The 24,552-nt window shown below is 39.7% G+C and overlaps 2 long non-coding RNA genes across 7 annotated transcripts in view; one reads left to right on the plus strand and one right to left on the minus strand.

The window, feature by feature from the left end:
* The window catches only part of LOC112133851 (uncharacterized), a 69,847-nt gene extending 54,658 nt beyond the window's left edge, over positions 1-15,189 (minus strand). For 4 of the 5 annotated variants that reach the window (XR_008526050.2, XR_008526052.2, XR_008526051.2 and 1 more), the window contains exons 1-3: positions 14,974-15,189; positions 12,366-12,435; positions 5,811-5,881 (exon numbers count right to left, since the gene is read on the minus strand). This is a non-coding gene — a long non-coding RNA (uncharacterized LOC112133851). Of the gene's footprint in view, positions 1-5,810; positions 5,882-12,365; positions 12,436-14,122; positions 14,225-14,973 lie in introns of those variants that run through there. The other variant, XR_010140584.1, reaches the window with a different exon arrangement.
* LOC129059891 (uncharacterized) lies at positions 2,953-24,552 on the plus strand. 2 transcript variants are annotated; one of them, XR_008526055.2, is made up of 4 exons: positions 2,953-3,066; positions 14,734-16,994; positions 19,740-19,895; positions 23,827-24,552. It is a non-coding gene; the product is annotated as an uncharacterized LOC129059891 (long non-coding RNA). The 2 variants fall into 2 exon arrangements; XR_008526056.2 differs by lacking the exons at positions 2,953-3,066; positions 14,734-16,994 and adding an exon at positions 23,535-23,596.

Consider the following 24,552-nt stretch of genomic DNA (forward strand, 5'->3'; position numbering starts at 1 on the left):
TCTATAATATCTTTTATTGTAGCAAAGATTTGGCTGAGCTGAGAACAAACTCCACATCATCCAAAAGTCTGTCTTTCCTTTGGTTACTAACATTCCAAGTGTAGCCAAAAGACACACAGTTGAAGTTTAGAAACATTCTGCAGGCTGATAAAAATGCAAGTAGGTCCTCTAAGTAGGAAAAACTTTCGGCTGAGTTTCAGGGGAAAAGGCTTCTTAAACTCAAAATACCACCTTTACCTGTTTCTTTACCTGAAATGCCCAGTGAACCATCACCAGTCCCTGTGTTCTGATTTTCTCAGCTGTAAAGTGAGATACTAATAAGACCTATCTCGTTAGGCTGTTGGGAAGACTTAATGAAATGACAGACATGAAAGGCTTCCCATAGGATCTGGTAGACAGAGGCTACAAAAGGATGAAATGATCCACCACTTAAATCATGGTAACTCATGATAACACGGTCCTACTATGTGTCAGTCACTCTACCGAATGCTTGTCTTACCTTATCTCAAATAATCCTCACAATTCTAACAGAGAGTTATGATTATTCCCAATGTACACATGAAAGACGGTTCCAGTTCATAGGAATCGGGCTCAGGGTGGTTGACCAGCTCTCTCAAGGTCACACAGATTCTTGTGCAAGGATTCTGTGTGATTATGGTCTTGCTCTTTCCCTGATCAGAATAAGCTGAAGTATACATGCAGAAACAGGAGAATTTTTTGTCCTAGAAAAATATCCAACGTCCCATAAATTACCATGATGTCCTTTTTTTGTAGCTTCTCAGGGAATCCTTGAAGATAGTAGTTTTAGAAAACTGAAAAATATTTTTGAATAATATAGCTAAGTATAGACAGATTCAATGACAGAAACTAGAACATTAAGCACGTTCAGCATCAAATAAATGAGTGCTGAGTAACTCTGGAACCTTGCAAGCTCTCTCAGCTCACACTTGCCTTGCTTCACATATGGGGGGGAAGAGAAATCCAGTTACATTCTTCTATTTGCTTTTCAACATTTCCTAATACAACTGCCAAAATGTCAACCTAGTTTTTTTAGAAAAAAAGAAAAGGATTGGGTTGAAATAAGTAACTACAAAAGAACAAGGATGATTTTATCCACATTTATACAGCGATTTTAAAAATGTTTAACCATAATATGATTAGTGTTTGGAAAGATTTATCTAGTTTAAAAATAGTTTTAAAGTTGTGAAAGAAATGTTTTAAATAAATAAGAGGCTCTGAGAACCATCTAGCATTTACAACATTATTAAGAACTGATTGAAGTGTCATTTAAGTAATGCTTCTGAAATTTCCTGCACAAACTAGTGCCTTTATATGTGGACATAAACAATTTCTCCATTGCAAACAATATGTCTTCTTCGCTTTAAACAAAGATGAATCCTTCAAAGGAGATTAGTATCAGTGTTTCTTCAACACATAGTAAAAATTCATTATGACTTTCTCTATTAATGTATCCTTGCATAATTTATTTTACATTTGGACACAAGAAAATGCTGTAAAAATTTATTTGGAAAAAAATGTAGTTTATTGTAGTCTGAAAGAATTTTCCATATATGCACTGCAGCTCTTCCTAGATACATCAATTAATGGAAGATTCTTAAAAACAGTTTTAACTAAAAAAAATAAAGAACATTAATAATATTTTGGGTTTTTCCTCAAACTCAATACAGCCATATTCTTTGATTGGTACATTTTTGTATTTGTTATCACTCAGTATACCTAGGAATCTAAAATGCTGGCATTCTGAAACATAACCATTAGGATAGTTGTTACATATTTAATTTCATGCTCCACTCAGCATAAAGCAGTTGTTGGACAACAGACCAAAGCAAATTAAGTGGCTTCTTAGATAATTTCCTGCTTAATTAAAAGCAGGTAGCTTTTTAAAAGTAATAATTGGTTTTGTTTCAAATGATTGTAAAGTTATTTCTTTTTTTGAATACATGGTTATAGAATAACTTTCTACTTAATCCAAACACAATGAGTTGGGAGTCTCCCACTGAGACTAAGGGACAAGAAGGTGACCTAGTTCTGGTAGCAAATAAATGGGGGTAGGAGTGGACGTGGGACATGGGGCAAGGCAGGGGAAGAATGGCACAGCGTTTGGGTTGGAACACACACAGACATGCACATGCATATGTATGTACAGTTATACCAGTTACACAGGTTCAGGTTGAATATCCCTTATCTGAAATACTTGGGACTAGAAGTTTTTCCAATTTTTTTGGATTTTGGAATATTTGCATATACATAATGAGATTATCTTGTGATGCTCCCCAAGCCTAAACACTAAATTCATTTATGCTTCACATATACCTTATACACACAGCCTAAAGGTAATTTTATATAATATTTTAAATAATTTTGTGAATGAAACAGAGTTTTGACTGCAACTTGCCACGAGGTCAGGTGTGGAATGTTCCACTTGTGGTATCATGTTAGAGTGCAAAAAATTTCAAATTTTGGAGCATTTCAGATTTTTGATTTTTGAATTATGGATGCTCTGTGTGTGTGCGTGTGTGCACGTGCACAAGTGTACACATATATATCTTTATCATTAACATATACAATAGATTGGGTTTCATTTCTGTCTGCTCTACTCTTAGCACTGGTCTAATATTAACAAGTGGTCTATTATGAGATTGATAGCCCTGGTTCATACCTTACAGACAGGTCTTCCTTATCACAGTGTAAAAACAGACTATCTGATATGATGGTCTATCATCACATAGAGATAAGAGTATCAGCTGTGATGCTCTATCTTGCTTTTGGAGATACAGTCCAAGGAGTATGAATGTGAGCACACTAATAAAGAGACATGAAAGGAATTCGGTTAACATAAATGCCTATATATTGGGGGGACAATGGAATTCTGTTTTGTCAAGAGTCAGTATTCAGAGTTTTATGTTTTTGTTTTGTTTTTGAAACAGAGTTTCGCTCTTGTTGCCAAGGCTGGAGTGCAATGGTGTGACCTCAGCTCACTGCAACCTCCACCTCCCGGGTTCAAATGATTCTCCTGCCTCAGCTCCCAAGTAGCTGGGATTACAGGTACCCGCCATCACGCCTGGCTAATTTTTTGTATTTTTAGTAGAGACAGGGTTTCATCATGTTGGCTGGTCTCAAACTCCTGACCTCAGGTGGTCCACCCACCTCGGCCTCCCAAAGTGCTGGGATTACAGGTGTGACCCACGGCATTCGGCCTCAGAGTTTTTCAAATAAATTAGAAAAAGCTTTTAAGTCACAAAAAAAAAGAGAATGTTTTCTTGTTGCATAGATTGAACAGAATAAGAGAGACAGACAAATGAAAAGATATTCTTCAGAACCAAAAATTTTTAAACACTGCAAGAAAAAAGTATATACTGAATTTTTACATTCATCAATTGCCATGGTGATTCATGCAACTGATAACAGTGAGCATCAGCACCCTAGAGCTATGGAGTAAGTGCTAAGAGATGCGCTTTTGGTATTTAATGAAATTCTAACTTGCCTGCAGTTTTTTGTTTTTTTTTTTTTTTTTTTGTCGCTGCTACTTTGGATCACTGCTGTCAACCAGGCTGCACTTGGAACCACTAGCTATGCAGTTACAGTGCAATGTATTAACAAATCCATTTTTATTTTTCAATACTTGGAACCACCCTGTAGTACTAAACGCTTGTTTTCCCATTTTTGTGGCATTCCCAAGAATATTTTTAACAGTCATTTTTAAAATATCAAAGGAAAGAAAGAAGAAAGGAAGGGAAGGGGAAAGGAGGGAGGGCAGAAGAAGGCAGGGCTTCCAGCAGAGGAGCCATGAGTGAGTCTTGTAGTCATGCTGGAAATAAATGTTCACCAGCAATTTCAGTGTTCCACCCTCATGGCAGACTTCATTTCCCTACCTACTTCAAGTTGGGCATGGTAATGCATGTGTTTTGGTCCTTGGACAATCTCAATTGACGTTTATCAATTCTGCCAGGCAGAAGCCTTTCAGAGCCAACACAAGATGTATCTTGCTTCCCCCCTTTCTTGTGCCACAGCCACCAACTCTCTAGACAGTGGAGGTCCATCGACCTCACTCAAACCTGGAAGGAGAAAACATTTAGCCAACCCATCATGGACATGTAGCAGGAGCAAGACATAGATCTTTGTTTCTATGAGCAACTAAGATTTCACCGTAACATAACCTAACCCTAATTAATATAGCGGGTAACAGGAGAGAAATAAGAATTCAACTTGTAGCAGCAATTGTCATAAAATTGAAAAGAGAAAACAAGGTGAAAAGAAAAAGATGGCCTAAGACGATATGAAGTTCTAGAATGATGAATTCAACTTGTAGCAGCAATTGTCATAAAATTGAAAAGAGAAAACAAGGTGAAAAGAAAAAGATGGCCTAAGAGGATATGAAGTTCTAGAATGAATATGAAACTGCAAATTCAAATACTGGCAATAACTGGTCAAGAAACAAAGAACAATGCTAACAGAATTCTGTCAGGTACCCCATAAAGCACAGAGTAAATCAGTCCTAGGTAATATTAGTTTTGAGACTGAGGAGGATATTTTATGTCTCCTTTGACCTATTTTAGCATTCTTCCAAGATGACTTCCCTTAACGCTCAATATAATTTTTCAGAAATTCCTGAAGGAAAAATGAGCATAAGTTGGTTGTCGCTTGAGTGTGTTGTATGAAAGAGAGGAAGATGGTTGAGTTTCTCACTTTAGGATCTGAATCAATGGTGGTACTGTTGAATGAGATGGAGAACACAGAAGGGAGATGAATTAGGATAGGCTGAGATTGAAAAGCCTGTGTGACATCCAAATGGAGACATCCAGTGATAACTGCACATTCAATAAATGAGTTTGAGTCCGTTAGCTTTTTCATAAGACCAGAATTATGGAATTGGATAAGATTATCTAAGGTCAGTATATATGAGAAAAAGAGGGCAGAACCTCAAATTATATCAACATTTAAGGAACAGGTAAGAAAAAAAACCCTCAAAAGAAAATGAGAAAGTACAGTCAGAGAAACAGGAAGAACTTTACCTACTAAAATTTCCAGGCCCTAACCTTAACCTGAACCTTTTCTCCCAGTCTTTCACTTCCTGCTCATGGTTTTACTTCCATGTCTATTCTATTACCATAACCAATCACTTTTACCTATCATTTTGTATTCTCAATAGTCTTTCCTCTTGACTTACACCACTACCCTATCATACCTGGATCATTTTTAAAAATTCACATTTCTGTTCTTACAAGGATATCTTCCTTAGAACTATTTTTCTAGCTATTCCTGAGCCTAAGAGTTAAGAGGCTTCCAGAGTAAGTCCTCTGACTCAAATACTCAGCCCAACTGTTTGGCTTCCTTAATCACTATTCAGGTAATATATAGAGCATGACCACAGGAAGAAAGAACTAATATTTGAACATATATTATGTATTAGTCATGCACTGTGGTGGGTCTTCTATATATAACATATTTACTCTTAACAATATCATGAATTTTTATTCACCTTAAGAAAGTTAAGAATTTTGACCAAGATCTCATTGCAATACAGATATTCTGCCTCTAAAAGCCTTGTCCACACCACCAGGCTCGGCTGCCTTCCAAATAATAAGGCATTGTTCCTTTCTTCAACATATTTTCACTGTTTGGGCAAGAGGAAGTCCACATATGCTAAAATTATTTTAAAACTGTTTCAAATCCAACAGAGGTAGAAACTGATACCCTTTCACAATGAAGGGGAGAGACTATAATCTTTGTGTTAAACAGGCATAGCTAGGTTGTTTTTAACCCAGGTTGTACTTTTTAGAATCACCTACCTTTAAAAGCAACGGGTCTTCAATTTTCAGAAAGATGGAGTAGTGTTCCTTCTATTTCAGACCTAAGAAGGCTGAAGACAAGGTGAACAGAAGGTGGCAAATCAGCTAGGGAACTTGGGACCCGATGAACAAACAGGTGGTGAGTGCCCTGGGTTAATTTTTTGCCTCAAATATCCCAGATTGGGTGCTGGAGAAGACAGAAACCCAGAAATACCAACGAGTACCAACCCAAAAAGCCTCAACAGAAACCTGCCCTCTCTAGAAAAAGGATAAGCAAAATGGCTACCTAGCCAGATAGAAGATGCTTGGACATTAACAGCCAAACACCACAGAGAAAACTGTGGCCTCACCTCCACCCCCACCAGCAAAAACTGAGTGGGAGGCTCCATTTCCACCATTGCCAGATACCCCAACACACCTATCCAAGTGGTGTCACAGAGGAGAAGTAGAGAGCTGGGAACTTCATCTCCACCAGGCAATAACGACTCCTCACCACTGCCACACTGATGGTGCTCAAGAAGACCACATGGAGAGTATGGACTTCCATCCTACCCTGCAGTAATAAAATGCTCCTCCACCCTCACTGGAGTGGCATCAGAAAAAGTTAGTGGAGAGGCAGAACTTTCACTACTGCCCAGCAAAAACCAGGCCACCCCAACTCAACTCAACAATGTCAGTAGAGGCCAAGCAGTAATGAGTCTTCATGTCCCTCCCAGCCAGGATGGTATCAACAGAGGTTTAATGGAGAACTAGAACTTCTACCCTTGCCCAGGAGTTATGAGGACTCCCTCACCTCCAGTTATTAACATTGGCATGGATTTCTACTTCCGCTTGGCAACAATAAAGCAGCGCCACCATAAAAATGTTTTAATGAGTAATTATGAACATGCCCAAAACAATGAAAAAAAAATTAAAAGTCTCAGCAAGGAAAACAAAGATATAAATAAGAACCAAAAGGAAATTGTGTTAGTGGAAAGAGAGCAGAATTAAAAACTCAATGGATAACCTAAACAGCAGAATGAAGGCAACAAAAAAAGGAATCAGTAAACTTGATGATAACAATAAAAATAACCCAATCTGAAAGACAGAGAGAAAACTGATATTTTAAAAAATGTGCAGGGCCTTTGGGACCAGTAGGATTATAACAAAACATTTAATATATCTTTAGAGACTAGAAAGGAGAGAAGAAAAAGGGTGTGGCTGGAAAGTATTTGAAAAAATAACAACTGAAAACTCCCCAAATTTAGCCAAAGCATAAACCAACAGATTCATAAAACTATCAATGAATGCCAAGAAGAATAAACCCAAAGAAATCACTACTGAAGCACATTATACTCAAACTTCTGAAAATAAAGACGGAAAAAGTCTTGAAAGTGGCAACAACAAGCAATACCTTATTTATAGGGGAAAAAATTTAAATGACAGATTTCTCAACAAGAAACATGGGGGCCATAAGGAAGTGGCACAACATTTTTCAAGTACTCAAAGAAAAGAATTGTCATCTCAAAATTCTATATCCAGCAAAAATATCCTTCAGTAATGAAGGAAAAATCAAGACATTTTCAGATGAAGGACAACTAAGATAGTTTGTCACCAACAGACCTATCTAAAAGAATGACTAAAGAGGACTGGGCACGGTGGAACACACCTGTAATCCCAGTGCTTTTGGAGGCTGAGCTAGAAAGATCGCTTAAAGTCAGAAGTTCAAGACCAGCCTGGGCAACAAAGCAAGACCCCATCTGTACAAAAATTTAAAAAGCTGGCTAGGGTGGTGGTGCTACATTGGAGGGTGAAGAAAGAGGATTGCTTGAGTGCAAGAGTTTGAAGGTGTAGTGAGCTATGATTGCAGGACTGAACTCCAGCCTGGCTGAGAGAGAAAGATTGTGTCAAAAAAAAAAAAAAGCTAAAGAGTTCTCTAAACAGAAAGAAAATGATAATTAAAAACAGGAAACTTGGAACATCAAGAAGAAAGAAAGAAGACAGAAATCATAAAAAACATGGGAAAATATAATAGGTTTTCTTTCTCCTCTTGAGCTTTCTAAGTATTTGACTATTGAGACAAAGATTATAACACTATCTGGTAGGGTTCTAAATGTATGTACAGGAAATACTTAAGACAATTATATTGCATATTTATATTATAAAGTGAAGGGATATGAAGGGAGGGAAGACTTTAACACTTCACTTGAACTGGTACTCCATTAACACCAATAGAGTTAGTAAGCTATGTAAGTATAATACAGTAGCTACAGCAACCATTAAAAATGCTATAGAGTTGCACTCAAAAACACTATAAATAAATCAAAACGGATTTTTATAAAATGTTCAAGTAGCCCAAAGCAAGAAAAAGAGTTAAAAAAGGAAGACAGAGCAAATATTAAATAAAGTAGGAAACAAAAGCATAAATGTATATCAATAATTACATTTAATTTAAATGGTCTAAATATAACTATTAAGAAAATGAGATTACAGAATGAATTTTAAAAAAAGAGATGACCCAACTATATGCTATCTACAAGAAGCTCACTTCACATATAATGAAATAGGTAGGTTGAAAATAAAAGGATAAAAAAAGTCATGAAAGTATTTAAAGGAAGCAGGGATGGCTATATTAAAAGAAAGTAGACTTCAGAGCAAAGGACAAGAGACAGAGAGAAACGTAATTCACCAAAAAGAATTACATAAGCAATTCTAAGTGAACTGTATCAGCAATTCTAAGTGAGAATGCACCAAATAACAGACTTATAAAATATGTGAAGCAAAAACTGATAGAACTGAAAGGAGAATTAGATATATCCACAATTATAGTTGGGGACTTCAACACTCCTCTCTCAACAACTGATAAAACAATTGGATAGAAAAATCACCAAAGATATAAGAGAACCCAATAACACCGTCAAGCAACAGAAGCTAACTGACACTTCCAGAGCACCCCGCCCAACACTAGCAACATTCTCTTTAAGCAATCACAGAGCATACACCAAGATAGATCATATCCATAACACAAACTCATGAAATTTAAAAGAATTAAATCATACGGAGTGTATCCTCTGACCATAATGAAATTAAAGTAGAAATCAGTAACAGAAAGGTAACAGGAAAATAATCCAACACTTGGAAACTAAATTACCTATAAAATAATCCATAACTCAAAGAGGGAGTCGAAGTGGAAATCAAAACATACACTGAACTGAATGAAAATAAAAACACAACATATCAAAATGTGTGGATGCTGCAAAAACAGTGCTAAGAGGGAAATTTATAGCACTAAAAGCTTACATTAAAAGGCAGAAAGGGCCGGGCGCGGTGGCTCGAGCCTGTAATCCCAGCACTTTGGGAGGCCAAGGCGGGCGGATCACGAGGTCAGGAGATCGAGACCACAGTGAAACCCTGTCTCTACTAAAAACACAAAAAGTTAGCCGGGCGCGGTGGCGGGTGCCTGATGTCCCAGCTACTCAGGAGGCTGAGGCAGGAGAATGGCGTGAACCCAGGAGGCGGAGCTTGCAGTTAGCAGCCTGGGCGACAGAGCAAGACTCTGTCTCAAAAAAAAAAAAAAAAAAAAAAAAGGCAGAAAAAGTCTCAGATTAAAATCTAGGATTATACCTCAAGAGCATAGAAAAGGAAGACAAAAATAAACCCAAAGAAAGCAGAGAGAGGGAATAATAAAGAGCAGAAATCCGTGAAATTGGAAACAGAAAAACAAAATCAGTAAAAGATGGTTGTTTGAAAAAAATCAATAAAATGCACAAATCTCAATCAAGACTGACAAATTAAAAAGGAGAAAAAACACAAATTAATATTAGGAAAGGAGAAAAAACACAAATTAATATTAGGAAAGAAAGAGGGGATATTACTACAGATCCTGCAGATACCAAAGGGATGAGTAAATACCACATAAATAAATTAGACAAAATTAGACAATAAATAGATAAAATGACCCCATTCCTCAAAAATCACACATTATCCCAACTCACACAATATGAAATAGATCATTTAAATAGCACTTTATTGAGGAAACTGAATTCATAATTTTTAAATTACAGAAAAAGAAAACTCCAGGGCCCGTCAGATTGTTTTACCACACTATTCTAACAAATGTTTAAAGAATTAACACCAATTATACATATACTTTCCCCAAAAATAGAAGAGGCAGGAACACTTCCCAATTTATTTTAGGAAGCCAACATTATCCTGCTATCCAAACCAACCAAAGATTGCATGAGAGAGACAGAGACAGAGAGAGATAAACAGACACAGAGACAGAAACTACAGACTGATATCCTTCATTAATATAAGTGCAAAAATCAACAAAATATTAGCAAATGGCTTTCGGCACTATTCAACAGAATTATACACCATGAGCTAGCATCCTAGGGATGAAAGACTGATTTACCATTCAAAAATCAACCAATATATTAATAATCTACCATATTAACAAGCTAAAGGGAAAAAAATCATATGATTCATCAGTTGATGCAGAAAAAGTACTTAAAAAAATTCAACATCCATTCATGATACAAATTCTCAGAAAACTGGGAATGCAGGGAACTTCCTCAAACTGACTTTTTAAAAACTTGAAGAAAAAAAAAAACCCTACAACTAATATTATACTTAATAATGAAAGACTGAATGCTGGCCTGGCATGGTGGTTGTAATCCCAGCACTTTGGGAGGCCGAGATGGGCAGATCACCTGAGGTCAGGAGTTCCAGACCACCCTGGCCAACATGGTGAAACCCCATCTCTACTAACAATACAAAAATTAGCTGGGCGTGGTGGCACACACCTGTAGTTCAGGTACTCGGGAGGCTGAGGTGGAAGAATCACTTGAACCCGGGAGACGGAGGTTCCAGTGAGCTGAGATCACACCACTGCATTCCAGCTTGGGTGAGAGAGAAAGACTTGGTCTCAAAAAAAAAAAAAAGACTGAATGCTTTCTCCCTAAGCTCAGGAACAAAACAAGGATGTCCCACCTCACCACAACACAATATTGGAAGTTCTAGCCAGCCAGCACAATAAGGCAAGAAAAGGAAATGCAAGGAAGAACTAAAACTGTTGCTATTTGCAGATAACAGGTTTCCCTAACGTTGTAAAAAAAAAAAAAAAAAAAATCCAAGAAACCTTCAAAAACAAACAAAAAACCCCAAAACAACAAAACTCCTAGAGCCAATAAGTAAGTTCAGCAAAGTCACAGAAAGATCAACATACAAAAATCAACTGTACTTTTATACACTGGGTCCTACTTGAGTATGGAGAGTGGGAGGAGGGGGTGGATTGAAAAAATCACCTATCAGGTACTGTGCTTATTACCTGGTGATGAAATAATCTATATGCCAACTCCCCATGATGCACAATTTCTTATATAACAAACTAGCACACGTACCCCTAAAGTTAAAAAAAGAAATAATTAAAAAATTGGATTTTTATTAAAATTAAAAACTTTTTCTCTCCAAAAGATCCTTTTTTTTGTTTTGTTTTGTTTTGTTTTGAGATGGAGTTTTGCTCTTGTTGCCCGGGCTGGAGTGCAACGGCGCGACCTTGGCTCACTGCAACCTCCGCCTCCCAGATTCAAGCAACTCTCCTGCCTCAGCCTCCCGAGTAGCTGGGATTACAGGCATGCGCCATCAGGCCCGGCTAATTTTTGTATTTTTAGTAGAGACGGAGTTTCTCCATGCTGGTCAGGCTGGTCTCGAACTCCCGACTCAGGTGATCCACCCGCCTCAGTCTCCCAAGTGCTGGGATTACAGGCGTGAGCCACCGGACCCGGCCCAAAAGATCCTTTCAAGAAGATGAAAAGATAAGCAAAATACTGGGACAAACTATTTGCAAACCACATCTCTCAGGGGTCCCCAAGCCCTGGGCCTCAGACTGGTACAGGTAAATGGCCTGTTAGGAAGCTGGCAGCACAGCAGGAGGTAAGCAGCTCCTGAGCCAGCATCACCACCTGAGCTCTGTCTCCTGTCAGATCAGCCAGGGCATCAGATTCTCACAGGAGCATGAACCCTACTGTGAACTGCGAATGCGAGGGATCTAGTTTGCATGCTCCTTATGAGAATCTAACTAATGTCTGATGATCTTAAGTGGAACAGTTCCATTTGGAAACCATTTCCCCCACCACCCCCACTTCCGTGGAAAAAACTGTCTTCCACGAAACTTGTCCCTGATGCCAAAAAGGTTGAGGACTGCTGATGTAACTGATAAAGGACTCATGTCTATAATTTAAAGAACCTTCAAAACTCAACAGTAACAAAACAAATAAGAAAATAAGAAAATGACACGAAGAGGGATTTCACTGAAGAGGATATGTGTATGGCAAATAAAGACAGGAGAAAATGGTCAACATCACTAGTCATTAGGAAAATGCAAATTAAGACCAGAGTGAGGTACCACTGCACACCTAATCAGAACAGTAAAAGTAAAAAAATAGTGACAATACAAAATGCTGGCAAGGATGTGGAAAAACTGGATCTCTCATATATGGCTGCTGGGAATGTAAAATAGTACCACATTCTGGAAAATAGTTCAGCAGTTTCTTTAAAAATTAAACACATACTTACCATATGACCCAGCAATCACACTCCTGGACATTTATCCCAGAGAAATCAAAATTTAGGTCCACGGAAAAACCTGCAAGCAATTTTTCAAAGCAGTTTTATTTGTAATAGCCTCCCCCCCCCCAAAAAAAAACCAGAAGGAACCAAAATGTCACATGATAGGTGAATGCTGAATGATTAAACAAACTGTGTTACACACATAGTGTAGAACTCAGTAACAGAAAGGAACAAACTAGAAATACCTGCAATAACTTGGATAAATCTCAAGGGCATTCTGCTGAGTTGGGTGGAAGGGGGAGCTAATCTTAGAAGGTCACAAGCTGTAAGGACCAATTTATAAAACATTCCCCAAACGACAAAATTATAGAAATAGAGAACAGACTAATGGTTGCCAAGGGTTAGGGATGGTGTGGGGGAAAGAAAGGGACGACCATAAAGGGACTGTATGAGAGAGATCTTTGTGGTGTTGAAATAGTTTGTGGTATTGATTTTGGTTGTGATAATGATTACAAGAGTCTTCAGGGATAAAGTAACAGAATCACAGGCACATTTTATCTCAGTGTCAATGTCCTGGCTTTATTATTGTGCTCTACCTATGCGGAATGTAACCAATAGTGGAGGCAAAGTGGAGGCTCTATGAGACCTCTCTGTACTATCTTTGCAACTTCCTGTAAGTCTATATTCAAATAAAAAGTTAAAAAAATCGGTGCCCAGGCCACATCCCAAACCTTGTAAATTAAAATATCTAGGGGAGGAACCTAGCCAACTGCATTTTTTTTTAAACGCAAACCTAGCCAACTGCATTTTTTTTTAAACGCACGAGGTAATTTTAAAGTGTAGCTAGAGTTAGGAACCACAGGCAGCTGGTATTATTACCGAAACTACAAGCAGGTGGAACACCTGTAAGTCTGGTGGAAGATGATAAGGAAGGAGAAAACTAAATATACAAATCTATGTTAGGTTTCTTGAGAGTTTTATTCTCCTAATGTTAAAACCTAGTATTAAGTGAATCCAGATAATGTGGATGGGATAATCAGTCATCCATTATGATACAGACCATTTTACACAAAAAAGGCCAGCCCCAATAGACTATTCTTTAGATTCTTAAGCATTTGGTATCGATGTTATAATTTTAAAATGCTGAAGAGCAATTACAATCACATTTAAATATGCAGCAATTTTAGAAAATCAATGTTTCACCGAGTTTCTCAATTTAGATGAATAACAAAATGAGTTCACATTTTTATTTTATTGTGTTGACTACCACCAGCAGCGACCCTTGGGAAATATGTGAAAAGCAAGTATTCCTATTTTGACTACATTCTAATATATTAGTTATTTATATTAATGATCACGAACTATTATCTATTAGACTCTGGATTTAACTGTTTAGGAAGTGAGTTGTAGACATATAGAAGCCAAGGATTATTTTGAGCCAATAAACAGTGACTTGACCAACCGAATGCCTTGTGTGGTTATTAATCATTCTGTATCACCATCATCATAAGACACTGTGCATCTACTCAGCTGGGCCAGGGGATTAAAGGTTTAGGAAAGAGTCCCTCCTTGCCTTTAAAGGGTTTAAAGTCTGTTTGAGGATGGGTCCAAATACATAAAATTATGAATAACAAAGCGAAGAACATGCTGAAATCTGGACTGACAGAAGAAAGGGGCCAAAGGGCTTGTTTTTACTGGAAGTATTTTTGCATAAGCTGAGAAGGGAGTTTGCATCTTCTAGACTCATAGATCAGACAAATGAGCAGCTTCAACAAAGCAGATTTATGCTATCCACCAGGAGGGTTTTACTTAGTTGTCAGTTGTGGACTTTCTTCCAAAAATGCAGCTGTTTTGAAGCAAGAAATCTGGCACCAAAAAATAAAGTGAAAATTTAGAATAAGAATTACCTCCCACCCAACTCTAATCAACAGCTATGTCTCCCTTTCCTCCACCTTCAAAGATTTAAAGGTCTGGGGTGGAAACTGGAGGCGAGCGGGTGCGAATGAGCTATTTGCCTTGCCCCAAGACCACCAATCTCCTCTGTGTCTCTCCCTCCAAATACGACCCTCACACACTCTCTATCCTAATTTACACTGCTACAACTTCCCAGATTTGTTTTACGTTCTGGAAAGATTTATCCATTTGGAAGCGTTCTTGAAGTTGCTAACTGTCGTAAAGTTCGATTTGAAAGCAAAAGAATGACCGCGTTTTAACAGACGAAGAGTGCAAATTCTTTTTTAAAAAAAAGTTGTTTTGTGATTATGGGAGGTAATCAACAGCTACTCAGACATTCTTCTTTTAAACAGCTGAGGTTTATCATTTTCGCTATTATGACAATGAATTTTTTCCTCCTTTGCTTTATGCCTTTTGGCAGGAGCCTCGACTCTGCAGGTGTTAGCGCTGCAAGGGCCGAACCCAACCGCCAGAATGTCTGCCGAGCCTAGCATGGGATGCTGCCCAGGGAGAGGGCGACTGAGGAAGACAGCCTGCAAGCGCGCTTCAGAAGGGACTGGGACCAGAGCCTTAGAAAACTAGAGCGAGTGGATTCCCTGAGAGGGGGAACCCGCGGGAGCCTGGAAAAAAAAAAAAACGAGAGAGAGAGAAAGAAACTCACCCCAGCGCTCTGAAGCCCAGCGCAAGCAAGCGAGTGAGCGCGCAGGCTGCCTGGGCTGCTCCAGCTGGAAGTCATTGTGCGGGCTGGCGTCTGCGTTGTCAGGGCGACCGCCCGGCAGGCGCCAGCGGAGGGGGGAGCTGGGCTCCGTGAATGGGTGACGTCACGCAGCCGGCGCCAGGCAGTCTGGGCGGCCGAGCCAATGAATCAGCTGTCCGGGGGAGGCAGCGCGGCGCGCGGGAGGAGGGTACAGGAATGCGCCAGGAGCCGCGCGGCCCGGGAGGGCGGGAGACGCCTCCGCCCGCCCGGTCGTCCCGCGGCGGCCGGAGGTCTCAGCGTCCCAGGCTCGGCCATTCCGGTGCCCCCCGCGCCCAGTCTTCGGCTGTGCCCGCGTTCCTAGTTTTCCGCCGGTTACCCCCACGGGCGGGCGCCCTGCAGGGAGGTCCAGGAGCTGGGGGGTGCCCGCTGGGGTGGTGTCAGAGAGGATTTGTTTTCACTTATTGCGACTGTGGCACTTATTTAAAAGGAAACATACAATAAAACTTGTCCTTGTAGGGAAAATAGACTTTGAAAGTATTGATGAATTCACTGCCACCTTACTGTGCGCTCCGCGGCATTGTGCTGGGTGTTGGGTATCACAAACAATGAAAGGACCAGGGCTCGGAAGTTCCCGAAATTGAACTGGGAAGAAAAGTGTAAGGAACTAATTCAGACTTACAGCCGACTGCTCTTCCAATATTCTATAGTGCAGGACTATACGGTGCCTTTAAGGTTCTAGAAGGCAAATGGCTCCAAAGATTTTCCAATTTTTTGGCGTTTTTGTGTTTTGCTTTTCCTCTGTCCTGCTTTGCTCTCCATTACAGTGTCCTGTAGGTGGCCAAGTACTGGGTTAAGGTCATTTCAGTATCTCCAGCATTTGACGCGCTCCCGGATTACTGGTAAGGACTGGACATTGTTGATGGGTAATCCACAATGCAAGAGCAAATGTTTAAGTAAAGGCTGGAATAAAAAGAATACTTCCGAATTCCTGAACATCTTTTGGGGTGCTTGCTTGTTGGTTTTTGGTGGTTTTTCAAGAGTAGTGATGCATCACTACTGAAACTGGAAAACCAGAGTGTGGCCCAGACTCACATTATAGTAGATGTCGTTAAATCAGCCCTTCCTGTTGAAGTCTGTGCTGCCCTTTTTTCATCTGGAAGATGAGATCTGGTGAAATGATATGGTGAGATATTCTCTTAAGACCCATGAAGTTCTAGCAGCCTATCATTGTATTTATCAACCTTTCAAACGGTTGACTTTATTCCTATCATAGTATGTGACATATGTGACATTCATTTAACAAACACTTCAGGGTCCCTGCTCTATGAATAGTATGTATCGGAAGTTTTAACTGAAATTTTTTTGGAATAAAAGTTAAGGGCCTGGCGGCTCACACCTGAATCCCAGCACTCTGTGGGGCCAAGGTAGGGAGTTCGAGACCAGCCTGACCAACATCGTGTGTCTGGAATTGGTGGGTTCTTGATCTCACTGACCTCAAGAATGAAGCCACACACCCTTGCGGTGAGTGTTATAGTTCTTAAAGGCAGCGTGTCTGGAGTTTGTTCCTTCTGATGTTCTGATGCGTTACAGAGTTTCTTCCTTCTAGTGGGTTTGTGGTCTTGCTGGCTCAGGAGTGAAGCTGCAGACCTTCGCGGTGAGTGTTACAGCTTCTAAAGCAGCACCTCTGGAGTTGTTCGTTCCTCCCGGTGGGTTCGTGGTCTCGTCGGCGTCAGGAGTGAAGCTGCAGACCTTCCCAGTGAGTGCTACAGCTCACAAAGGCAGCGTAGACCCAAAGAGTAAGCAGCAGCAAGACATTGCAAAGCACGAAAGAATAAAGCTTCCACAGTATGTAAGGGAACACCAACTGGTCTCTACTGGTGGGTGGGGCAGCCTGCTTTTATCCTCTTATCTGGCCCTACCCACATCCTGCTGATTGGTCCATTTTACAGCAAGCCGAGCAGTCTGTTTTGACAGGGTGCTGATTGGTGCGTTTACAACCCCTGAGCTAGACACGAAGGTTCTCCACATCCCCACTAGATTAGCTAAGTACAGAGTGCCCACACAAAGGTTCTCCAAGTCCCCACCAGAGTAGCTGGATACAGAGTGTCCATTGGTGCATTCACAAACCCTGAGCTAGACACAGGGTGCTGATTGGTGTGTTTACAAACCTTGAGCTAGATACAGAGTGCTGATTAGTGTATTTACAATCCCTTAGCTAGACATAAAGATTCTCCAAGTCCCCACCAGACGCAAGAGCCCAGCTGGCTTCACCCAGTGGATCCCGCACCGGGGCTGCAGGTGGAGCTGCCTACTAGTCCCCTGCCTGCGCCCACACTCCTCAGCCCTTGGATGGTGGATGGGACTGGGCGCCGTGGGGCAGAGGGCGGCACTCGTCAGGGAAGCTCAGGCCGCACAGGAACCCACGGAGGTGGTGGGAGGCTCAGGCATGGCGGGCTGCAGGTACAGAGCCCTGCCCCTCGGGAAGGCAATTAAGGCCCGCGGAGAAATTGAGCACAGCAGCTGCTGGCCCAGGTGCTAAGCCCCTCACTGCCCGGGGCCAGCGCGGCCAGGCGGCCGCTCGGAGTGCGGGGCCTGCCAAGCGCACGCCCACCTGGAACTGGCGCTGGCCCGCAAGCACCGCCTGCAGCGCCAATTCCCGCCCGCGCCTCTCCCTCCACACCTCCCTGCAAGCTGAGGGAGCCGGCTCCGGCCTTGTCCAGCCCAGAAAGGCGCTCCTACAGTGAAGCGGCGGGCTGAAGAGCTCCTCAAGTGCCGCCAAAGTGGGAGCCCAGGCAGAGGAGGCGACGAGAGCGAGCGAGGGCTGTGAGGACTGCCAGAACGCTGTCACCTCTCAATGGTGAAACCCCATCTCTACTAAAAAAAAAAAAAAAAAAAAAAATTAGCTGGGTGTGGTGGTGCACGCCTGTAGTCCCAGCTACTCAGGAGGCTGAGGCAGGAGAATCACTTGAAGGGGGCAGAGGTTGCAATGAGCCGAGATGGTGCCACTTGCACTCCCACCTGGGCAACAGAGCAAGACTCCATCTCAAAAAAAAAAAGAGAGAGGGAAGAGACAGAGAGAAAGAGAGAAAAAAAAGGAAGGAAGAGAAACTAGAAAACAAAGCAAGTGCTAATAAACGGGTATAGGCCAGTTCATCTTGATGTGCATGAAGTCACCTGGCAATTGGATGAAATGCAGAAGAGGCTTGGGATTCTGCATCTTTAACAAGCCCCCAAGTGATGTTGATATTGCCAACCCTGAACTGCACTTTGAGTAAAGAGAATCTTGACCACAAAGTACTAAGAAAAGCATAAAGTAAGAATATAATGGATATAAAGTGGTCTGGGTTCCTAAAAGCCTGTGGAGAAGATGAACTTGAGCCAGGTGATTGTGCATATGATTGGCTGAGGGAATGAAAAAGCCAAAGAAACAGCATAAATAACAATTGCATTGGAAGGAAAGGAGCAAAAAATAAGTTGAGGGGTGAAGAGGATTTTGTCTGACTTCAGTTAAGAATATTTAGGGAAACTATAAAAAATGGGATTGAAGATTTACTGGTGGGGTAAGACAACCTTAGAGGTTATGAGTCCCAATTAATTTGGTGTAGTTGAAACAGCAGCAGTACAATCTCATTAGATAATGGCAGAGCTCAGAATGGAAGCCAAATCTGAGAAATTTAGATTACAAATACTTTACACAGAGTCTTTGATATAAGAAAAACCACTTCTCATTGTTGTGCAAGGTGAAAATATGAGGGAAGAACAAAAACAAGCGAAGAGACCCATAGGAAATAATCGTCCAAGCATGGAGTTTTGGGGAAGGTTTGGTCTAGGGAAGATGAGGAAATACCAGATGAAGAGGTGAATCAGAAAAATTTTGTGTTTGCATGAATTGTAATGGCTGCCACCAGCTGATTAAATCATCCATTTATGTAGGAAAAGGAAAAAACTTCCCTCCATCCCTCCCATGGTCCAATGAAGCATTTTTCAACCCTGACCTCACATCAGCATTACTATTTTTTTTTCAATAGGAATTCCTGAGCTCCACCCCACAGAAATTTAATCAGAATCTCTGGGAGTGGAGCCCTAGAATCAGTATTTTTAAAGGCTCCCTAGGTGATTATAATGTGCAGTCAGTGTTGAGAATCACTAATCTAATATACAGTCACCAGCTCATTTTGTAGGCTTCATTTCTGCCCCTGAACATTTCCCCCAGTGTTAACTATTATACTAGCACTAGATCATTTTTAATACTGGGTGTGTTTTGTGGTGGATTTTGATGGTTTATAGCACATTCTCTAAGCTCAATGTCTTCCATCCCTCATTAACTGTCATGGTTTAGTTGTGAACATATCCTGATATCTCTCATTGGCAAGAGAAGGAACAGTGATTTGGCACATGACTGGATGGAAATGATAAACCTGGTTTATGAACCTATATGGTACCATAGTGTGGCAGTGCAGTTATTTTACTTGATTTTATCTTTGCTTTAATAATCTACTTTAACAGCCTCTTTAGAATTAGAGCTGATGAATGAGCACTTAAAATAGCGACTTGGACCATTGGAACTTCTATTTTGCGTCTTCTCTAAAAAATAATCGTTACTTGCTGGAAAAAAAAAATCTGAACGTGAGAAGAGTGTATAGTCTTTTCCTTGGTGACTAACTTAACTTTTAAAACTTCATTGATTCATTTATTCCTCTAAAATTAATTGAGTACCTCCTATATGCCAGGTACTTTTTCAGATAGGAGGATGCCAAGAGAAGAAAAGCATTTTCTCTGTCTTCAAAGAGGAAAACATGAGCATAGTGAATTTCGGGTGTTGTATTTATTCAGCTTGGACGTTTAAAAGATACTTGGCTTTCCCGTGCTATCTTGACATGCATTTTGTGAGTATTTTTAAAAATTCATTTATTTACTTTTTAAAAAAGAAAACTAATGAATGTATGTGGTTCAAAAACCAAAGAAAATATTTTCCCTTTCATTCTTGTCCTGTCTGCCTAATTCCCTCTCACACTTTACAGAAGCCACTATTAATTTCTTACCTATCTTTGAGAGTTATTTTTTTGAATATACTAGCAGATATAAACATATTCTCATTTTCTCCCATTTTTAAACTGTTCTGTATCTTTTTAAAATTTAAAAATATCGGGAGGATATCTTGCTATATGTGCACATTCTGTTTTCATTTTGTTATTCTTCCATAATATTCTATTGTCTCAAAGTACCACAATGTATTTCTCTTACTGCTACTGATGGTAATTTAGGTTGTTTCCAATCTTTTGTTACGAAATCACATAAACAACCTTGTGCAACATCTGTGTCATTTTGTCCATGTGCACTAGAAGTATTATCTGTAGGACACATTTCTGTAAGCAAAACTATTGGGTTTTTTAAAGGATGTATGTTAACATTCTTGATTGTTTCCTTAAGATAAATTCCTAGGCATGAAATTCCTGGGTTGACTAATACAAATACTTTAAAGGTTTTTGATATTCACTGAGAAATTGCCATCTAGAGAGTTCGTACTGATTCATTTTCTCACTTGCATGGTATAAAAGTACGCATTTCTCTGAAACCTTGCTGGTATTAGAAAATACCTTTTTAAAAATATATCTTTGTTTACTTCATGGGTAAAGAATTGCATATCTGTTACTTTAGCATGCATTTCTATGAATAATGTATAATTTGAACTTTATCATGTTTATTAGCCATTGCGTGATTAGAGGTTTGTCCATCTCTTTTGTCCAATCTTGAAGAATTTTGATTTTTATTACTGGTTTGTAATACATTAATACACTAATCATAATAATGATCTGTTTATTAAACCCTTGCCTTGTTCCAGGCACTGTGCTAAGCATTTTTAATTGGTCCTATGTATTGTAAATATTTTATCTGAGTTTGCTATGTGTCTTTAATACTTATTTAAACATTATTTCCTCTTAAAAACCTTTAGAAAGCTGTACAAATGATGTGATAAACTAATCTTTTATGTGTTTTTGTTTGCTTGCTTAACACATAGGAAAGTCTATCCACTCTAAAATCAGCTTAGCATTCACTTTGTTTTTTCTAGTTCCTGTAGGACTTTAAGTAATTTTTAAGACTAATTACTATTTACAAATGGTTAGCTAACTACAATGTAACTATCTTTTTCTGTTTCAAGAAAATATTTTTATACTTTTTAAAGCAATTCTTTTATTATTATTATCTTTTTTTTTTTTTTTTTTTTGCGATGGAGTCTTGCTCTATCACCCAGGCTGGAGTGCAGTAGCGCGATCTCAGCTCACTGCAACCTCTGCCTCCCAAGTTCAAGTGATATTCTGCCTCAGCCCCCCAAGTATCTGGGATTATAGGCACCTGCCACCATGCCTGGCTAATTTTTTTGTACTTTTAGTAGAGACGGGGGTTTCGCCATTTTGGCCAGGCTGGTCTTGAACTCCTGACCTTGTGATCCACCCGCTTCGGCCTCCCACAGTGCTGGGATTACAGGTGTGAGCCACCGTGCCTGGCCAAAGCAATTATTTTTACACATATGAATCACTAAAAACATAGGCGCAGGGGAAGAACTAAAACTGCCCACTATCCCATCAACCTGAGACAATCTCTTTAACATTTAGAGCAAATCTAGTTGATTTTCTATATGTAAATAAATATCCATATACTATGTATTTTTTACAGAAATGGCATTATATTATGCATATGTTTTGTTGCTTGCTTTCCCCCCCTTAGCTGTGTAGAGTGAATAACATCTTTTTATGTCAATAACTCCTCACCCTCATCATTATCCATTGTATGGAAGAGAACTCTAATGAGATCAATTTCCCCTCCAGAAGCAGGAAACCTGGGCAGAAGCATTCCACGAGAAACCTCACCTGCCTGTTTGATGTTCATCCGTTCAGAATTTCCTAAAGCAGTTTAATCCCATTGTTTCTCAACTACTTTCCGTTTCTTTGAGGGCCTAACAGCCCACAAGAAAAGGAGAATGCAGTGGTCAATCATTAACCTGCTCCAACGAGAGAGACAACTCAGAAAGAAAACAAAAACACTTTTTTTTTTTGGCAAGACATGGTTCAAAATCTTATAGATTTTTTTCCGCAAATTGTTTTCAGTCCTCTTTCCCATACCCCATTGTCTTTGTCTCCCTAGCCTACATGCACATCTCCCTTCAGATAATTTTTAACTTACGCTCTTTATTTCTTAACAAAAATAATGACATGACCTGCTCTCCCAGAGCTCCGACCTTAGGTTTGTTCTAGCTGCAACACTAGTATAGACCATTCTATTAATTATGAATGTATTCATGTGTATAGAGGCAATGGTAGACCAGTGGTAATGTTACTTTATTCTGGAGACTTACACTTATAAATAAATAATGAGATGCTTCTGTGAAATGCCTTTAGCAAAGGCAGGGGAAAGCATTACTTCTCGAAAGACTGTACATTTGAAAGATTGAAAGTTGATACCAAAGGCTCTTCAATAAGCTATAAACCACTTCGGTGGAAAAAAAGAAATAACATGAAAGAAGTGAAATGGAAATTCTATAATGCTAAATTGGGGACCAAAATTTTCTAGATGGCAAGTGTAAAATCTAAGTGAACAGATCAGAGAACCTAAAATAGATTCTTGGAGATGTAGGAAAACTGATCTCTGATCCTCCAAATATCTTTCTATGTTATACGTTTAAAATAAATCACTACAATTAAAAATCTGAGATGTTATTTATAATAAAATGCTACATTCCCGTCATATCCTGTTAAAGATGGTATTGAAAAGTTGTGTTAAGTAATTCCAATGAGAGATTGGTATGTATGATTGATGGGTTATTATTAAACAGCATTTTTTTCTATCTTAACTAACTTATATTGGGCTTGTGTATTAAGCCAGATATTCAAGTCTAGATACTAATTAAAACAGCTTCATGAAGTATAGTGGCCACTGGCTTCCTGGGAACATTTTTTCTGCGCTGAATATTCTAGTCAGTTTCTAGCAAATAGAAAATGCTTTGTGGTTGCCACTAGAGGGCAAATAGCCTCCTGGACTTCTCTTTGACCAAAGAGTATCTTGGTCCAAGCAGCCAGAGTTTTAAGGTCTCATATAAACTAGTCTTAAATCTTGCATTGCCAATTGTTAGTCAACTCACCGACTCAGCAAACTCAGAACATTTTAATTTGTTTGAACTCAAAATTTAAATATGTTCTTTTACCAGTCTATTTACATGGCCCAATCTGGGATGATAGATCTCTTTGCTGAGTGCACTAACTTCTGACCTTCTTATCCTACCCCTTTCCAATCTAGATATTAAACCCCACTGCTCGGCCAGCAAGGTGACCTAACTTCACAGCATTCAACAGCATTCTTAGACCTTAGGGTGACATCAAAGGCACTTCCCAGTCTGATTCGTTTCTGCTTAACTTTCCAATCTCTCCTCCTGCCATTCCCTCATAGTCCCTTTACTCTGCACTAGTTCAGAGTTGCTGGCACCTTCTCAAATATATGATGTTATTTCATGCCCTCCTGTCTTTACTCAGGCTGTTACTTCTACCTGGGATGCTGGCACTGCCCACCACACACTGTTGAAGACTCAGTTCAGGTATTACCTATAAGAAAGCTTTATACTCTTTGCTGATCCCCTTTTTCTTTCCCCTCTTTCTTTCCAGAGCAATAGATTTAGTTTTCCCTCCTCTGTGCTCCTCCAGCATCTTTTACACACCTCAATAATAATACTAACTCTGCTCTTGTGATTATGTCTAGCAGAATATGAATATTCAATCTATTTTGAAATGTCAACTCAATTGTTTTGTCTTTTCTTTGCTGCATTAGGAATTGTTAGGAGTTCTAGAAGAGGGATGGAATGCAAACAACTCCCTTCCTCTCCAGGAAGAAGAGACCTGAAGCCTACGATTGTGGTTTTTGAAGACTGAGCTCTCTGCCCGTGAGTAAGGAGGTCCAAGATTTCTGCTTGATAAAAATGTGGACTGAAATGCTAATTAAAAGAAGCAATTAGGGCTTTTGGTATAGAGAAATATTTGGAAGCTGAAGAGACTGAGGTGGACTGGAAAAGATTTAGAGATGCCAAACATCACAACTCAGAGACAGGAAAGTGATCTGAAAATATAGCAGCCGCCTGGAGGTGCCAGGTGAGTGGGCTTGGAGAAGAGCCACGATGAGGGCCACTGTTGGAGTCATACTGAAGAAACTCTTCAAAGCCCTCCCCAGAGGACTATGCAGTTAAGCGGCAATTCTGCCTCATGTAGACAAATAATCATGGAAGGTGATTCGCAGCCTGTGATCAAGTTCTTTTTTATCCAAGCAAAAATAAATAATTCCTGAAAATTATCAAAATAATCAAACACAAGGAGAGTCTGAGAAACTGTCACAGCCAAGAGGAATCTTAAGGTGACATGATGGCTAAAGGCAATGTGGTACTCTAAATGGGATCTTGGAAAAGAAAAAGAACATTGGGGGAAAACTACAGAAATCTGAATAAAGTAGAGACTTTAGTTAATAATAATGTATCAGTATTGGTTTGTTAATTATAATTATATA

The sequence above is a fragment of the Pongo abelii genome, chromosome 5 (assembly GCF_028885655.2).
Source record: "Pongo abelii isolate AG06213 chromosome 5, NHGRI_mPonAbe1-v2.0_pri, whole genome shotgun sequence".
NCBI lineage: Eukaryota > Metazoa > Chordata > Mammalia > Primates > Hominidae > Pongo > Pongo abelii.